This window comes from Maniola jurtina, chromosome 19 (assembly GCF_905333055.1).
Source record: "Maniola jurtina chromosome 19, ilManJurt1.1, whole genome shotgun sequence".
Taxonomy (NCBI): domain Eukaryota; kingdom Metazoa; phylum Arthropoda; class Insecta; order Lepidoptera; family Nymphalidae; genus Maniola; species Maniola jurtina.
Genome location: NC_060047.1, coordinates 9,095,174 through 9,114,969, shown reverse-complemented (window position 1 = coordinate 9,114,969; position 19,796 = coordinate 9,095,174). Strand labels below are relative to the sequence as shown.

At 36.4% G+C, this 19,796-nt stretch overlaps 1 protein-coding gene and 1 long non-coding RNA gene across 3 annotated transcripts in view; both read right to left on the bottom strand.

The window, feature by feature from the left end:
• Positions 1-19,796, bottom strand: part of LOC123875184 — a 494,986-nt gene that overhangs the window by 399,238 nt on the left and 75,952 nt on the right. The gene's annotated exons all lie outside the window — the stretch shown is intronic.
• LOC123875193 lies at positions 12,614-15,861 on the bottom strand. The gene is made up of 3 exons (XR_006798102.1): positions 15,736-15,861; positions 15,430-15,432; positions 12,614-12,629 (listed from the first exon to the last, which is right to left on the bottom strand). It is a non-coding gene; the product is annotated as an uncharacterized LOC123875193 (long non-coding RNA).

Here is a 19,796-nt window from a genome sequence, read left to right as displayed (position 1 = left end):
TGTGTGAGTCTGCCAATCCGTGCCTGGCTAGCGACGTGGACTATGGCCTAAATCCTCATTTTGAGAGGAAACCCATAACCACAAGTGGGTAAGCGATGGACTGAAAATATGAGAGTATCGGGCCCTGTTTATTACTGTTAAAGCTCGTGAGTGTCTTGCCGGCTCTTCTTAGTAGAATTTGTTTTCCCAATCGAGGGTAGACTTTTGACGTAACAATATAATAACTTCATAAGTGGCACAAGCTTTCCTGAAATAAATATTTCATGTAAGGCAACCTGTGTGACTTATGATATTACAATTTATGTAAATTCATTTATAGTAATACTAGAGGATGCCCGCGGCTTCGCCCGCGTGGATTTCGATTTTTTTTTAAATCCCGTAGGAACTCTGTGATTTTCCGGGATAAAAAGTAGCCTATGTCCTTCCCCGGGATGTATCCCAAGTCTGTACCAAATTTCATTGATATCGGTTCAGCGGTTGGGCCGTGAAAACGTAGCAGACAGACAGACAGACATACTTTTGCATTTATATTATTAGTATGGATTATTATATCCACGGTCCCATGTGGATGTTCAGCACATTACCTAAATATTATTACAATTTATAATAGGCATTCTATTTGTGCTAGAGGTTGCCATGATACCTACTAAGTGTCTGGCAATGCGTGGTGTGGTTCCTAAAGAAAATATAAAGAGATTACACTTTATACTTTGACGTAAGATTTTTTAGACCTTTGGTAAACACCTGTTATCTGCCAAAGCCATTATGATCCAAACTTCATAGTCACTGCTCTTTAATCCCTCTATTTGGGACAATACGCAGAGAAAATTTCAGCTTCTGCAAAATAACGAAGATCTGGCCGTCATGGCATAGGTCCATTCAACTGATATTCAGCAAATAAATAAAATTTCATTTCATTTCATTTCAGTTTGTTAGCAAATTAAAGTATATTTCATTAATTTTCATTTCATTCAGCATTAAAAGTGATACATCTACACTTCATGTTGTAAATACAAGTAGTAATTGCGGCCACGGTATAATAGTCGTTTGTAACAGAAAGCAATAAAATTGCGCACGCGCCGCTCGTAAGTGAGTTTATTGTTTTTATGACCAGCGCGTGTACTTTTATGGTTTTGGTTATAGTTTATTGCTTACGCGAGTAGCGCAGCGTGGGAATTAGCGGTTTATTTACGTACTTGCATCTTCATATTTTGCATGGAATTTCTAAGAAAGACGGGATCTTAAAATGCTTAAATCCATGTAGACGACGACGGGAGAAAACGCTAGTTCAAAAAAAAAATTATCCAATTAAACTTTTACAAGTGCTTTTGAATCGTCAAAATAATCTACCACTGGTTCGGAATGCCGTCCTACCGAGAAGAACCAACAAGAAACTCGGCGGTTGCTCTTTTCAAGTATTCAATTTACAATAATATGCCATACTATGTTATGTATAGTTATTATTATACGTGTTACGCTCAAAGACTAAAACTCTGGTTTGGTGGGAGGCTTCGGCCGTGACTAATTATCACCCTACCGGCAAAGCCGTGCCGCCAAGCAAAAAGATTTAGCGTTACGGTGCAATGCCGTGTAAAAACCAAAGGGGTATAGGTTTAATAAAAAACTGTCACACCCCTTCCAGGTTAGCCCGCTTCCATCTTAGACTGCGTCATCACTTACCACCAGGTGAGATTGCAGACAAGGGCTAACTAGTATCTGAATTAAAAAAATAACATTCCACCTATGATAACAAAGGCATTCAACACCTGGCTCCTACAAACCGGCAAGTGAGTCAGATTTCCGAACTTGTATACCTACCAGTGCCAAGTGTAAATGGATGTGTCAATCTAAGTGCAATCATTGCTAACACAATCACGCTGTCACACTACAAGCTACAGAGTCATCGGTTTATCACTCAGCGGCATGTTATAGCTGGGGAGTTTATGGCAATCTCTATGTCACGACAGGAGAAATTTCACTATCATTCAGCCTGTGGTCTTCCACTATAAAAAAAAAACTTTTTTTACTCAATTAAACTTTTAGGGTGAGGCCAAACGAGCGTAATTTTGTGAGTTGTCAGTCGCGTAATTTCGGTCGCGTAATTTCTGTTGCATTCGGTTTCATACAAAAGTCCAGTTCGTGCCACACGGCGACGCAAAATGAGTTGAACTTTTGTATGAAACTGAATGCAGCAGAAATTACGCAGCCGAAATTACGCGACTTACAACTCAAAAAATTACGTCCGTTTGGCCTCACCCTTAAGAGTATTTTTGAATCGTCAAATGCATTTACCACTGATCCGGAATGCCTTTCCTACCGAGAAGAACCAGCAAGAAACTCGGCGGTTACTTTTTTAAAGGTTTGATAAACAATATTACGTATATGACGACTATATAGGATATACGTCTTCCTTAATGAGCGCCACCACACTCGTCCTCAGCTTTCTTTATCCACTTCCCACCAGCCTCTTTATAGGTACATCGTCAGTCCATCGTGCTGGAGGGCGGACACTATGCTTATTAATTATACGCGTTGGCTCCGAAAAAACCAAGAGTGTCGACTCTTAGACTTTTCGGCGCCTACGGCAATCGCCCCTGTGACAAGCGTGGCCTGTCCGTTGCCACTTCAGCTTGCTAATGGTTTGGGCTATATCAGTGACCATGGTTGTCCTGCGTAGGTATCTCCTCGTCACGGATCTTATTACTCAGGGAAACTCCTACACCCCTCTCCATAGCTCGCTGAGCGACATTAATGTTTATTGTTAGTCATCAATAACGCAGTGACAATAGGTATGCCAGATTTTTTTGACTGTATAAGCTTTACTAATTTTAACCTCTAAGCTAATTCAATTTTTTCTACCATCAACTCCCAAACTATTATGATATCTACAGTTGACGTGTGCACACACAAGGTACTCAATACTCATCCCTTTCGTGTGCTTCAAACTAATATTGACTACAGATACATAATTATTTGTTTAACTTGGTAATCTCTCCATTTAGGAGCTAAAATCCCGAGATTGACTTTTGATAATAAATTATCATTATTTTCATGCTTTAGAGTTTACGCGTATAAGTACATTATAAACTTACGTTAGTAGACATGACAGTCCGAAATATAGGTAAAAAACATTACTTTCTGACGAGGAGAACGCGCTTGCAAGCGTTTCGAGCTTTTTAGAATAGAATAGAATAGATTTTTATTCAAATAAACTTTTACAAGTGCTTTTGAATCGTCAAATAATTTACCATTTACCACTGGTTCGGATTGCCGTTCCTAGCGAGAAGAACCAGCAAGAAACTCGGCGGTTGCTCCTTTCAATTGTTCAATTTACAATAATATTCCATAATATACAAGCAATTGCAGCCCCGCGCAATCTGGAGCGAGTTAAATCCATGCTTTTTTATCATTTTAATACATATAAAACCAAAAAAAAAATACTAAGCTTAGATACAATTTTTGTAATATTGAACGTAAGTATTTAGCCATTTATTTAGATTCTAAATGCACTCCGTGCAATATTCAGGTACATTTAGCTTATCATGCTCGTATTTTGTGTTTGGCCGGATTAAGTGAGGCCCTGGGGTGGTTTTGAGAAAATATATACTAGGTAGTAGTACCTTTATCTTATGCAGCTTTTATCCTGGCGAGTTTTCTTAAACAACCTATTTTATTCCATCAGATGTAGCTTGTACCTACTTGTTAGTATGAGGCCATTAATAGTAAAAAACAAAGATAAAGAAAAATAGAAAATGCTAAGAACATGCTTAACATGGATAGGGAATGGCTTAAACAAAATATATTTTAGCTAACTGATGCCCACTTCCACTTCATCCGCCTGGATTTAGGTTGTGGTCTGGTCTAGTGGGAGGCTTCGGTCGAGGCTAGTTACTACCCAACCGGTATAAATAAAACTGCCATACCCTTTCCCTGCCTTCCATCATCACTTACCACCAGCTGAGCTCCCAAACAAGGACTAACTTGTGTTAAAAAAAAATTGCGATGGTTTCATCTAGCGATTCAGCATCGGCAATTCTAAAATATATGATTATTATTTGCATAGTAAGTAGTTGACTGCGACTTCGTCGGCGTAGATTTAGATTTTCAAAAATCCTGTGGCAAAAATCAGCTCAATCCATTGCGGCGTGATTGAAGAACAAACCAGAAAACAATTACACTTTCGCATTTATAATATGGGTAATGATGCAACAGTATGCACTGGTCTTTAGTTACACGTGGATTTCATATCAATGGAAGTCAAGTTACATTGTACGAAATGAATCATTGTGATTGTTTGACTTTATGATCAGTGCATACATACTCGTAAAATAATACGGCGTGAACTGTTGAATACGCTTTGTTTTGAGTGCATTTTTTAACTGAAACGATTGAGTTAGGTGATATAAACCGAGACTAAAGACAAAATTAAATAAATAGAGTAAAATGGCTCGTGATAGACAGACAGACAGAAACACTTTCGCATTTATAATATGGGTATCAATGCAACAGTATGCACTGGTCTTTAGTTACACGTGGATTTCATATCAATGGAAGTCAAGTTACATTGTACGAAATGAATCATTGTGATTGTTTGACTTTATGATCAGTGCATACATACTCGTAAAATAATATGGCGTGAACTGTTGAATACGCTTTGTTTTGAGTGCATTTTTTAACTGAAACGATTGAGTTAGGTGATATAAACCGAGACTAAAGACAAAATTAAATAAATAGAGTAAAATGGCTCGTGATAGACAGACAGACAGAAACACTTTCGCATTTATAATATGGGTATCAATGCAACAGTATGCACTGGTCTTTAGTTACACGTGGATTTCATATCAATGGAAGTCAAGTTACATTGTACGAAATGAATCATTGTGATTGTTTGACTTTATGATCAGTACATACATACTCGTAAAATAATATGGCGTGAACTGTTGAATACGCTTTGTTTTGAGTGCATTTTTTAACTGAAACGATTGAGTTAGGTGATATAAACCGAGACTAAAGACAAAATTAAATAAATAGAGTAAAATGGCTCGTGATAGACAGACAGACAGAAACACTTTCGCATTTATAATATGGGTATCAATGCAACAGTATGCACTGGTCTTTAGTTACACGTGGATTTCATATCAATGGAAGTCAAGTTACATTGTACGAAATGAATCATTGTGATTGTTTGACTTTATGATCAGTGCATACATACTCGTAAAATAATATGGCGTGAACTGTTGAATACGCTTTGTTTTGAGTGCATTTTTTAACTGAAACGATTGAGTTAGGTGATATAAACCGAGACTAAAGACAAAATTAAATAAATAGAGTAAAATGGCTCGTGATAGACAGACAGACAGAAACACTTTCGCATTTATAATATGGGTATCAATGCAACAGTATGCACTGGTCTTTAGTTACACGTGGATTTCATATCAATGGAAGTCAAGTTACATTGTACGAAATGAATCATTGTGATTGTTTGACTTTATGATCAGTACATACATACTCGTAAAATAATATGGCGTGAACTGTTGAATACGCTTTGTTTTGAGTGCATTTTTTAACTGAAACGATTGAGTTAGGTGATATAAACCGAGACTAAAGACAAAATTAAATAAATAGAGTAAAATGGCTCGTGATAGACAGACAGACAGAAACACTTTCGCATTTATAATATGGGTATCAATGCAACAGTATGCACTGGTCTTTAGTTACACGTGGATTTCATATCAATGGAAGTCAAGTTACATTGTACGAAATGAATCATTGTGATTGTTTGACTTTATGATCAGTACATACATACTCGTAAAATAATATGGCGTGAACTGTTGAATACGCTTTGTTTTGAGTGCATTTTAACTGAAACGATTGAGTTAGGTTTAATCACAGAGATTAAAGACAAAATTAAATAAATAGAGTAAAATGGGGCGTGAGAGACGGACAGACAGAAACACTTTCACATTTATAATACTACTACTAGATGAGGCTCGCGACTTTATGCGTGTGGATTTAGGTTTTGAACAATACCGTGGGAACTCTTTTTTAACCCCCGACCCAAAAAGAGAGGTGTTATAAGTTTGACGTGTGTATCTGTGTATCTGTTTGTGGCATCGAAGCTCCTAAACTAATGAACCAATTTTAATTTTGTTGTTTTTGTTTGAAAGGTGGCTTGATCGAGAGCGTTCTTAGCTATAATCCAAGAAAATCGGTTCATCCGTTTGAAAGTTATCAGCTCTTTTCTAGTTACTGTAACCTTCACTTGTCGGGGGTGTTATAAATTTTTAATTTACACTTGTTCTGGAATGAAAAGTAGCCTATGACCAAGTTACAATTTCCAAGCTACAATATATCCGATATTATATCCAGTCGGAGCATCATCCAGTATTAAAATAGGTACCTAATTAAGCATAATTCTTTTACTCATCTATGAGTATATAATATAATCATGGCCGCTATGTGTTTCACCGTCCATTCTCTTCATCCTTTCGCCATTGTGGCAACAGTTAAGATGGCCTCTCTAAATTACAGCTAATGGAGGCTGGAGCCACACACGATATTTGTGGTGTTGAAGTAACATTAGGGAGCATAGTTGTTGTTAAATGTGCCAGTCGCCATGTCCGCTAAATGTTCGCTGAACTCATATCAAGAACTTCCCTTTACTATCCAGTAGTTGCTATTACTTTGTCAATTAAGAAACATCCATACTAATATTATAAGTGTGTATGTCTGTCTGTCTGTCTGCTACTTTTCACGGCCCAACAGTATAACCGATTCTGATGATATTTGGTACAGGGTTAGCTTATATCCCTATGACGGGCATAGGCTACTTTCTATCTCGGAAAATCAAAAAGTTTCCACGGGATTCCTAAAAACCCATCCGCTTAACCGATTTGTATGAAATTTGGTACCGAGGTAGCTTGCGTCGCTGTAATTGACATAGGCATTTTATCCCGGAAAATCAAACAGTTCCCAAAACATCTTCAAAAACCTAAATCCACGCGGACGAAGTCGCGAGCATCTTCTAGTAATACATAATAATAAGTACGTATCCTTACTAAAGTAGGTAATAAACAGAGGCCATCAATAAGCAAAAGCGAATTGCAGTCCGCAAATTTTTTTGTTCGGAATGACCCGTCTAGTGCCTACGTAGTACATAGAGTTCGTTGATCGTTGAGAGATGTGTAAAAATATAAAACTCAGAAATATATAAACCATCTACACACCACGCAAAAAATTCTTTTCTAGAGTCGCTGAAGTCAGTCAAAAATTTTATTTCATAACATACGCATTTAGGAAGCATATCCTTGTCAGTTTGCCAAGTGTGAATGCACGCAACAATGGCTATTCGATTCCTGCCAATTCTATTTTTGCGTGCATTCGCATTTGCGCTCAAGCATGCATAATATCACACCGAACTTTACTAACCTGTCATAATAATTTAGATTAATTACTCCTCTCTGTTGTTACTATAACTTGGATGTAAATATGGAGACTGCTCACTGTTACCATACTGTAAAGGGAGACAACAAGGCCTTTGATCTCGTGGTAAAAGACGACCACGACAACTCTCTACATAGGGCCTTAACTACGTAGGTCAGTTCGGATCGCTTCTTCGTTCCGCACTTACCGCACGATAGTTCTGACGAGGTTTCTCTGTATTTTTAACCCCCGACCCAAAAAGAGGGGTGTTATAAGTTTGACGTGTGTATCTGTGTATCTGTCTGAGGCATCGTAGCTCCTAAACTAATGAACCGATTTTAATTTAATTTTTTTTGTTTGAGAGGTGGTATGATCGAGAGTGTTCTTAGCTATAATCCAAGAAAATCGGTTCAGCCGTTTGAAAGTTATCAGCTCTTTTCTAGTTACTGTAACCTTCATTTGTCGGGGGTGTTATAAATTTTTAATTTACACTTGTCGTTTAAAAATCATGGTAGGTATTATTTAACATTTTGTGGTAAGTTTACTGGCTTGGCACGAACCAGTCTAATTTACTACAGCGACGTCTGTGGAAAGCAAAGGAAGGGATTTTTTTCACTGAAATCTACCTATCTAATGAAAGCTGTAATATCACATCCTTACTCTGCACCGATAGCGATGGTCGGATTTTACCGTCATCTACTGGACATAATTTATTATACGATTCTTGTAGGAAATTCCACACCCTGCGGTCTAGCATCGCGTTACGGCTCCCTGCCAGTAGATGTTTGATGTTATGTTGTCCGTCACGATTGCTGCGGTTGCTGCAAGGTCGCCATTCCAGGACCAGGGGATCCTATCCCCATATCTGTCACTTATTAAAACTATGTTTCCCGGTCATTGCTGTTTCAGTTTCACAACCCGTTGGGCTGTATAGGCTAAACTATGGTTCTTCTGTCGGATACCTCCTTATTTCTGATTTGAAAAATCCTAAAATCTGATGGAAACCAAGGTCCGGTATCCACCACATTGGAGCGAAGCAGAGATTATGTGTTTATCCACATGCCATGGCAGTCAAATACTTAATTTTTTCACGACATCTATCAACAACCTGATTGGTCTGCTATACACGTGTCCGTCCATCACCGATTATGTAGACACCGAGCCTAATATTATAAATTTAACAAAATACATCCGAGCCATTTAACAAAATTCAAATTTATATTAAAATACCCATCGAAAATACCTACCTATTTACTCAAGTTGGTAAAATAGAACAGTTTTTCGATTCGTTATGTATCGGGGGTACGCATTAGCATCATAAGAAAATGATTACCCAATTTGGAGCCCTCGTTTCAAGCAAGTCAAAAAAAATGCAAAGTTACCCACAAAAGGGGGAATTATGAAAGGAATTTGGATAAATTGCTGAAATTCGGTTTTCCTCAAATATCTAGCAGGCTAATAATTTTCGTTTTTAGAATATCGATGAGGAAGCCTAAGCTCACACCGACGACTTTTTGAGACAAAACTTTTTATCCTGTCGATGTCGCCTTGTATTATAAGTCAACTAGAAGATGCCCGGTTGGAATCTATAGAGCGCACTCTGACTGTGTTAACACGAGACGGATGTATATCTCTCCTCTCCCATAAATCTGTCTCGCTTTAACTTAATCGCAAAGTCAAAGTGCACTCTAAGAAATCTCACCCTTAGGTTTAGGCCACAATAGGTTTTCTAAAAATCCCGCGAGAGCTCTTTAATTTTCCGGAATAAAATATAGCCTATGTGTTAATCCAGGGTATAATCTATCTCCATTCCAAATTTCAGCCAAATCCGTCGAGTCGTTTTTGCGTGATTGAGTAACAAACATCCAAACATCCACACTTTCACATTTATAATAGGTAGTAGGATAAAAATTAAAGTTTAGTAACGCGACTTTATTTATACCATTTATACCTACAGAGAACAAACCCATGGTATAATACACGTGGCCGTCACGATTTTCATATTTGGCAAAATACCAAATTCGGGACGCGTGTCCAACCCTTATTGTTCTACTGAAATGTGGAAATGTCATCTTGTGAAATCTTTTGGTCAGTAAATGATCCCGGAATTAAATGAGAAAAGTTCCGTCATATCGGAAATCTTATTAGAAACCTTCTTCGTCTCAGATGTTTTCAACTTTATGGTAAAATTGAATTAAAATCAGAAAATATTGTATTATTCAGACACAGTGAGACAAAGCGTTCTAAAAGCCACAGGAAAACATTTTCGCATTGATTGTGCTTTGATCTCAAATTGCGTGATCTAATGACAAATTCACGGCTCTAAGATTTTTTCCTAGCTAATTGCCAAATATCATGCTCTAGGTCAACGGGAAGTATCTACCCTATAGATTTTGATTCCCTTTCCTTGACAGGCACGACAGACAGACAGACAGAGAGACAGATAGACAGACAGACAGCGAAGTGATCCTAGTATAAAAGTTCCTTTTTTCTATTGGACAATGGAACCCTAATAAGGGAAATAAATAGTTACAAAAATTTACGTTTTAATATGAATACTGACCAATTGTACAACCCACTATCAACGAATGACATTAACCAGCCGATATGCAACTAGCTCTTACTAATCTCACGTACGTAAATTTAAACAGTTACTAAACGTATTAACTAACTAGCTGATGCCCGCAGCTTCGCCCGCGTGGATTGGTCAGATCCCCTGCAGGAGTTGGACTCCAAATTTTTTATGAAACAATGTCGCAATGTTCCTCTATCGATTAAAAAAGAAATGACGCAAATCGGTTCAGAAATCTCGGAGATTTCGGTGTACATAGGTAGAAAAACACAACTCCCTTTTTGAAAGTCGGTTAAAAAAGTAGCCTATGTTACACCCTGGTCAATCCTCTACTTGTCTGTGAAAATCCCGTCAAAATCGATTCAGCCGTTCCAAAGATTAGCCTTTTCAAACAGACAGACAGACAGACAGACAGACAGACAAAAATTTTAAAAACGTGTGATTCAGTGTTGGTATCGTTCAAATAACCATATGAGCTTAATATGAGGTAGTTATTTAGAAATTACAGACAGACACTCCAATTTTATTTATTAGTATAGATTCCATGGTAAGTCACCACAGAACAGATAGTACACAGACTTGGGCTATTCAATTATTCATTAGACTTAATTGTGACTAAATACTGTGGTAGACTGCTGATAAGTGTAAGCAGACTGGCCTGACTTACTGAGTAGTGAGTACTGACCTTGAAGAGGTAAGTGAACTCATCTGGAGTGAACACTGCTTTAACCCCCGACCCAAAAAGAGGGGTGTTATAAGTTTGACGTGTGTATCTGTGTATCTGTCTGTGGCATCATAGCTCCTAAACTAATAAACCGATTTTAATTTAGTTTTTTTGTTTGAAAGGTGGCTTGATCGAGAGTGTTCTTAGCTATAATTCAAGAAAATCGGTTCAGCTGTTTAAAAGTTATCAGCTCTTTTCGCTATTTTCTAGTTACTGTAACCTTCACTTGTCGAGGGTGTTAAAATAGCGCAAGCAGAGTGGCCTGACTTACTGAGTAGTGAGTAGGTACTGACCGTGAAGAGGTAAGTGAACTCATCTGGAGTGAACACTGCTTTAACCCCCGACCCAAAAAGAGGGGTGTTATAAGTTTGACGTGTGTATCTGTGTATCTGTCTGTGGCATCATAGATCCTAAACTAATGAACCGATTTTAATTTAGTTTTTTTGTTTGAAAGGTGGCTTGATCGAGAGTGTTCTTAGCTATAATCCAAGAAAATCGGTTCAGCTGTTTAAAAGTTATCAGCTCTTTTCTAGTTACTGTAACCTTCACTTGTCGAGGGTGTTAAAAAAGCGCAAGCAGACTGGCCTGACTTACTGAGTAGTGAGTATACTGACCTTGAAGAGGTAAGTGAACTCATCTGGGTTGAACACTGCTAAAAAGTAATAAACAAGAGGTAGGTACAAAAAGTATACAACTTATGTTCTTTTTGTTATAGTAATCTAGTGGTTTTAGTATTTATATAGTTATTATAATTAACCCCCGACCCAAAAAGAGGGGTGTTATAAGTTTAACGTGTGTATCTGTGTGTCTGTGGCATCGTAGCTCCTAAACTAATAAATCGATTTTAATTTAGTTTTTTTAGGGTTCCGTTCCTCAAAAGGAAAAATGGAACCCTTATAGGATCACTTTGTTGTCTGTCTGTCCGTCCGTCCGTCCGTCTTGTCTGTCAAGAAACCTATAGGGTACTTCCCGTTGACCTTTCGAACCCTCTCTTCCTAAAAGTAGCCTAGACATCAATACTTTCTATCTGCAAAACAAGCCAATGTTTTATCAAAATCGTTACAGCCATTTCGAATATCAGCCCGTACAAACAGACAAAAAACGTTTTTTTTTTCAGTTTTAATAACTTGTAAATAACCCAAGTAACTCAAGATATTAAGGGCGATAGTTTGCGCAATTTTTCCATCATAAACAAAATTACTAGTATTTCTGAAGTCTCAAAGGTCTCAAAGTAAACGACAATGTTTTTTTTTACTCTTTATTTAAAGAGTTTTTTTCCGTTTGAAATATGTCACTCTGTAAGGCCACATTCTACAACCACTTACTTGCGTAAGGCCTTCGACAAAGTTATATGTTATTTGTGTTAGTAAAAAATTACTGTTTTTAGATAATGAAGAAGTAATCTAAAGTAAGCTCAGTAACAACCGTGGTACGGGAATTACGAGAAACATCGCTATTCTCTCGGTTGGCAAAACTCCAACTAGACTCTTTTCCAGTTACTGTCACAATGGATGGTATTGTACAAAATAGACTAAAAGCAAGAGGACAATTTGTTCAAAGCTTTGATACCGGTCTAAACATGCTGACAAAGTTTCGACATATACGACATTTTGTTGAATGTATCGAAGTTTTGAACTGCGGAAGTTTAGTGTCAATCGGTCTGGTGATTTTTACGTGCTGTACCTACTACCCATACATAAAATAAACAGACCTTTTAAAAAAAGATGTCTAAAGTAGAGATAACCTAATTCTATTTGCCTGAGGTGGCTGAGGGTTGTGACTCTTTTCATTTATCGTAATGGCAGGGGTTATTTTGAAATAATTGTGCGGTTTGCTCCCAGAACATTTCCAGAACATACGATGCGATACGATTGCGTCTCTTAGATTGAAGAATAAAATATATGTATTATACTAGAATGTTGGTGATAGAAGATTAAACAACAATATGATTAAACGCGCTTTCTGAGACACGGGTTGGTCACCCAACCAGTTACCAACCTGAATCAACATTGCTTATCCAGCACAGTTGATTGATATGTATGGTTGCAATTTGTTTTCGTGAGTAATACGGCCTGCTAGACCGTATTTAAAGACTACGATCTAAAGATATCATAACAGTCTAACAAAGATTTAAAAAAAAATGGCACAAAAAACAGTGGGACCAGTACAAAAACTTAAAGCACTTTAATAACTAGCTCTCACATTGGATACGCCCGAAACCCATCTTGTTTAAAAATATCTAATCAATAAAATACTTCCGAAATTGAATTAAAAAAGTTCGCCCATAAAGGAAACCGAACGTTATTAGAAAAGCCTTTTTGAGTTCAGAGGTAAAATTGTTTTAAAACTTTATGATAAAAGTTACTGAGTTTAACCCAAAAATTATTTTCAGTTTGTGATGCTTGCAAGGGAAACTAATGAATTTATTAGATAAAAGGTTTTTATAGACTTTTTGTTTTTATTAAAGTACGTACTTGCTAACAACTTTTAACAGTCTCAGAAGAGGTTTTTTCAACCATAAAGTAAAACAGACCCTTGAGTAAACTTTTTGGGTGAAAACTCGTCATAAGTGTTAATCTTGTCGTAAGGCTGTTTTACGCCAGAGCAACAAGGTACAACAATTCAGCATGCTACAAATTGAAACATTAACAATTAAAACATCGTGGCCTTAAGCAGCCGCAGCCTATTTTATTCCAGGACAGTATCGTTCTGTACAATTAGAATAGTGTGGTGCAACACTCTGGCAACGATTCGTACTATTTTTATACTAGGGGATGCCCGCGGCTTCGCCCGCGTGGATTTCGGTTTTTTAAAATTCCTTTAAAAAAGTTTAAAGGGACTTTTTGATTTTCCGGGATAAAAGTAGCCTATGTCCTACCCCGGGATGTATCCCAAGTCTGCACCAAATTTCATTAAAATTGGTTCAGCGGTTGGCCCGTGAAAACGTAGCAGACAGACAGATAGACAGACAGACACACTTTCGCATTTATAATATTATTAATAAGTATGGATTTTTATACAGTGGAGGTACTATAGGGCCCTGTGGTACCTACGCCGATATATCGCATTATGTTGCTCTGGCGTAAATGAAGCTTTAACAAAATGTTAGTGTTAAGTTTTGAGCAAGATCATCTTAAGAAAAGATATTTATTTGTTCTTATACTAAATGATGCCCACTACGCAATTTCGGGGATAAAAAGTAACCTATGTCACTCTCTAGATCATTATCTAAACGCGAAAAATTACGTCGATTCGTTGCTCCGTTTATAATATGGATAGTGATGCGGTCCCATGGCATGCCCGGCATGCCGCAATGTCGCATTATGGTGCTCTGACGTTAAACTCAAATTAAGCTTTAGCGGGAAATGTTTATGTTAAAAAAATCTTTTCTCTCTTTTTTAATCAGATGCGAAGAAACGAATAACTTCGTACGTTTTCGTAGAATGTGGTCTATGTAGACTCTGCCTTGATTTATCCTATGCAAAGGGTGTTTTATTTTTCCGATCCATTTATTTTATGGGTGTTACATAATAATTCATGTACATTCAAAATGCAACAAAGGCCCACCGCGATCAATTACCGCTCACGGCCGTTATTCACTGTAACGACTCAGCCAGTCAATAATGCGGTGATATTCGCTTCATTATAAAAGCCTTTAAAACAAACAGATCCATTATCCATCAATAATATTTCGTATCATTCAAGCAAATTATTTATTTATTGCTGTTAATACCTACTTTTTTCGCACCAATAGGTATTATTCAATTAACGTTAATTAGGCCAAAGAAGTGCAATACACATGTCCTAAAGGGGGTGCTTTTTAAAAAAACCCGGTCAAGTGCGACTTAAACTCACACACGAAGGGTCCCGTACCATTGTATAACAAATCTCAAACCATAGTAATAAAAATTTATCGCTCCAATAGCTATACAAATTATTATAAAAAAATTTGGGCTTACAAATCCCATATCTTGCAAAGTTGCAACACAGACTTTGCATACGTCTCTTGCGCTTTCACTTCTATGTCATGTCATCGTATACAGTCACCTTTATAGATTAAAAAAAATTAAAATAATCTCATAAGATTGTAGCATTTAGGGCAGTCGGAGCCTTTTTGCATAATTAATCATTTTATGATCACGAATTTTATTGCCTTGCTAATTAGCTGAATAATTAAAGTCACAATATCTTTGATATAAGTATTAATTACTCACCTACTTTACAAGAAAAAGCCTCATTAAATTATCTCTTATTAATATAAGGACGGAAGAGAAAATAACATGTTCCAAAAATAAATAATATTTCAATTTGCTCGCGTCTTTGTACCGCGTGGCTTTGCCTCAATACAAAGTAATCGCTGAAATATTAGATAAAATCGTTTTTCTGTCGCTTGGTTTATTTTAATGTTGTTGTACATGTATACTCATGAACCCAGAATTTTCTCCTCTTTCATTTGACATCCCACTCGATACAATAGCAAAAAAAAATTTGGAGACCCCCCCACTTTTTTTGATGTTATTATATGATGTTATTATATTTTATGGATCTCTAATTCACATGATGGGCGCTGTCCAATATTTTTATTTACCATTACTGTCTGCTGACCATAAGTGTTTATATTTATTTATATTTTATAGACTAGCGTTATTTATAACCAGAATCCAGCCTCAATGGCCCGAATGGGCAAACTGCTAGCGCATTAGGGCAGAACAATCTAACCATCTAGGGTTAATGACTTACATTAGATGTTACGAGTTATTGATAAGGATCAAGAATGCTAAGCATTTCATTAGTACGTATTCAAAAGGTGGTGCATAATGAAATCTCTACAAAATAATAATTATATCATAATATAAGTGCTTTCGAGTATGGCTAGCTGTCATAATCCTCACTTTAATGGCTTTCTTGTCAAAACTGATGGAGAGCCAGCCGTACGGTTTACAGAATCTGGTCAAGTGCGAGACGGACTTGCACACGAAGGATTCCGTACCATCGTACAAGATATACTCAGATATACCTACCTAACACTTTGATGTATAAAAACTGCAAATTAATGACAGACTGCGCCATCAATGTGATTTAGTAAATTAATTTTTTCGTGAAAACATTTTAATTTTTTTTTTGTGATGTAACCACAAATTCACGGTTTTTTCGTGCTATAAGACCTACCTATCTGCCAAATTCTAGATCAACGGGAAGTACCCTTGACAGACCCAACAGATATACGGACAGACGGACAGACAGACAACAATCCCATAAGGGTTCTTTTTCCTTTTGAGGTACGGAATCCTAAAAATTGTATAAACGTTTATCATATCCATTTTTTACTGCGACGGTGCATTTCTAGCGAAACCCATGATTTTCTCAGCTCAACAATACAACATATAACAATAAAGCAAAAAATATCGTAACATTACGAGTTTTTTTATCAATTTCTATTTATTAGAAAAAAACTTATTAATAATAGAACAAATACTCAAAAAATAATAATTTTCCACATAAACATTTGTAATAAGGGGTTTTTTATTTTATTCAGAAAATCCCCTGATATTTGTATTTTAGAGTCCTTGAGTGAAAAAAGGGTTGTGTTTGTTGTATTTATTCGCATCCCATTCTAACAAAGGCCTCCTTGTTTTGGTATACAATCTATACATCTAATCCTAGAAGGTATCCCACTAATCCCATCCCACTATCCCACTAATATTATAAAGGCGAAAGTTTGTATGTGTGTATGTTTGTTACTCCTTCACGCAAAAACTCCTGGACGGATTGGGCTGAAATTTAGAATGTAGATAGATTACATCCTAGATTAGCACATACGCTTTTTTATCCCGGAAAATCAAAGAGTTCCCACGAGATTTTTAAAAACCTACATCCACACGAACGAAGTCGCGGGATCAGCTAGTATACTATATATTTTTATTTATCCGCCTTCCTATTTACCTTTTTAGGGTTCCGCACTCAAAGGTTTCTCCTTTAACGGAGCCCTGAAGCAACGGAATGGGGGGCCGCCAAAGTTGTCAGTTTTAGACCTTTTTTGTGACGGGGTCTATATCGAAAACTAAACTAGTTAAGAATGTGAAATTTTGGAATATTATGCAACATAATATACTGTATTTAAACAACAAATACTGAAAACAACAATTTATAAAATAATTTGTAAGCTTTTTTGGGTTTTTCTTTCACGGTCTACTGCGATACTCTAGCTCGGTAAAGAAATATTTCAACAAAAAAAAAACTTAAAGCTAGCCTTATCTAATTCTATACAAATCATGCCCGCGTGGAATGGTGCCAAGAATACTGGCTGCATTTCCGCGTTGGACAGCCAGGCTGATCCGTTACGCAAAAAATGAGCCAGCCCTTCTGTCACCCGAAAATATTATTATGTTCATAATAATAATATACCTACGGAACCCTAAAAGAACGAGGCCCTATTTGCACTTGGCCGGTTTTTTATATCAAATCTGGATGGTAGGTACTTCAATCTGTAATAGGCTAAACTTAAAACCCGATCCGAACATTTGACTCCAGTAAAAAGATGTAAAAGCTCTTGAATTCTATTGTGTCCTTGGATCTTCTGAGCTCGTTTCCTTTTTAGCTTGTTTACTTTAATTAAGTAACATTTCCAATAATTGGAAACCTTTCAGCAACATTCAATAGGAGAAAGGACGAGCTTTTTCATTATTGATCTTTTCGCCTCTTGAATTTAAACTGCGCTTATTATGTTAGTAAAACAAGTGTTAAGAGCTCGAATGTTGTTTAGTTTCTAGGTATTTTGCTTTTGAAATGTTTAATCCTTAGATTGAATCAATTCAATCTTTGAAAAAGGTTTTAAAACTTTTCTATTTTAAAAGATTTTTCCTTCAATTTGTCGAAGAGCTGTCTGTTTTCTTTTACAATTGTGCAATATCCTTTACGCGCAAGTTTATCTTGGGTATAACTTTTAAGAACTTTCTTAACATAAGTAACCTGTAAGACGCGTGTATTGTTGTACCAAACAATGGCAGAGAAATAGTTAAAAGTCCTTATAAGACTTTAAGAGTCGATTTACATAGAACCGCAGAATTTACTTATTTTAAGTGTGCCCTAATTATGACAGCGTATATCAATCAATTGCGATTGTTAAGCAACGCTGAGTCAAGTCAGTAGCTAAATGCATGACCAAATTCGAAAATCCCACTAGGATGTGTTTAATGGAAAGGGTCACGACCTTCAACAAAGAGTGATCCCTCGGGATACTTAAAGGATCATCCGTTTAAATGGTTTTACGTGGTTCAGAAACACGTTGCATCCCGGGGACGAGCTATTTACGGATAGGCTACTTATTTGTCCTGGGAAATCAAAAGTTCCCACGGGATTTTTAGAAACCTAAATCCACGCGGGCAAAGCTGTGGGTTTCAGCTAGTGTTATAATAAAATAATGAACCTCGTAGCGTGATACCCGTGGGAGATATGAGGACTTAAAAATTTGTTTAAAACTCTGATGTGACAACCCTGCAAACAGCTGAACGCAAAATAAACTTCTGTGAAATCAAAGAACCGTTTGAAAATTTTGTCAAGTAGGAGACACAATGAAAGAATCTTTAGTACTACATACCTCATTTTACCATGTTTTATGATTTATCAAACATGTTCTATAGGGTATATACGACTAAATTTCAACTGTGACGTCATACGAAACATAAACTCAAAAACCTGCAACGTGGTATTTGCACAAGGCAGAACAGCCCACTGTCGGCTGCAGGCATAATAAAATGCAATAGAAAAATCAAAAAGCCCACAAAAGTGACACTTTTTTATCATCCGCGGCCAGTTATTCAAATAGTCCGCTTTTATTTTTGACCTTTTGAGTGTTGCACTCGGCAGTCTTCCAAGATAAATACCTATTTGTCTTGCTGTTTAACTCGGACGTTTGAAATATTTATTCTGTAGCGTTTATTTTGTTAGTTATTATTTTTGTCATACGAGACGCTTGTTTTAAACAGACAAATCCTTTTAAAATTGGCACAGTCCTTGCTATAATATTGTAAAACTATTGTAGAGAGAATAACTATTTTATTTTTGCAAAATAATTTTCGGCGAGCAGACCTCAAATTAAAAAAAATGCACCTCGCTACCAATTTTGTAACCCACTTAGGTTAACCCCCTTTTTGATACTTAGTTTTTTAATTAAATCAAGGGCCAATTTTCCAAAATGTTGTTATTCGACAGTTTTAAAGTATATTATGTTAAAATATCGGCCCTATTTTTTCATATATTCACTGGAATGAGCTTGACGTAAATTACAATTATTTTGCTCTGAAAACTAATTTATAATTTCAATATTGAGTCATTCGAACGCGCAAGCTCACGCCCCGATGTTCCCACAATATAATTTGAACCTAATTATACTTAGAATAATATCGCTTTGATATTATGCTTGACACCAATTCATCCAATTACGGGAATATTGTTTATCACTACCCATATTATAAATGCGAAAGTACCTATGTTTGTTTGTTGCCTGTGTACCTAAATAGTTAGTTTAAATTTAAACTCAATCAGATAAACGACTTTATTTTATTTATTATTTTATTTTTATTTATTTTACATCTCATTGGAACGGCAGTGCCACTTACACTAACTAGATGATTAATGATGAATTATTATTAATAAATTAATTAATTAGTGATGCGTGAACGTATGGATAAAATAAAACATTAATAATAATTTGTTTATAAGAAAAATGTTACTATTGTAAAACGAGATTAATCTTTTATTTAATATTGTACTGTATATTTATATAACTTCAGTTTGGCTCAGTAGCTTAAGTAACTCAGTAAGAGGTAACATACATAAAATACAAGCAAACATACATATAAGTATGCCTATATAGGCTGTTAAAATCATAACTCTACCTCTTGACTTTGCCGTAGTCGGGTAAAAAGATGCTACTATACGATAATACGAATGAAAACAAAGGAAAACCTAGTTCATTTTATCGAGCCTAGTCGCATAGTTCTACAAGTTTGCTAAAATTATATTCTCAGATCTTAAAAACACACGAGAGAGCGAAAATCTACGGAATCTAATTCAATT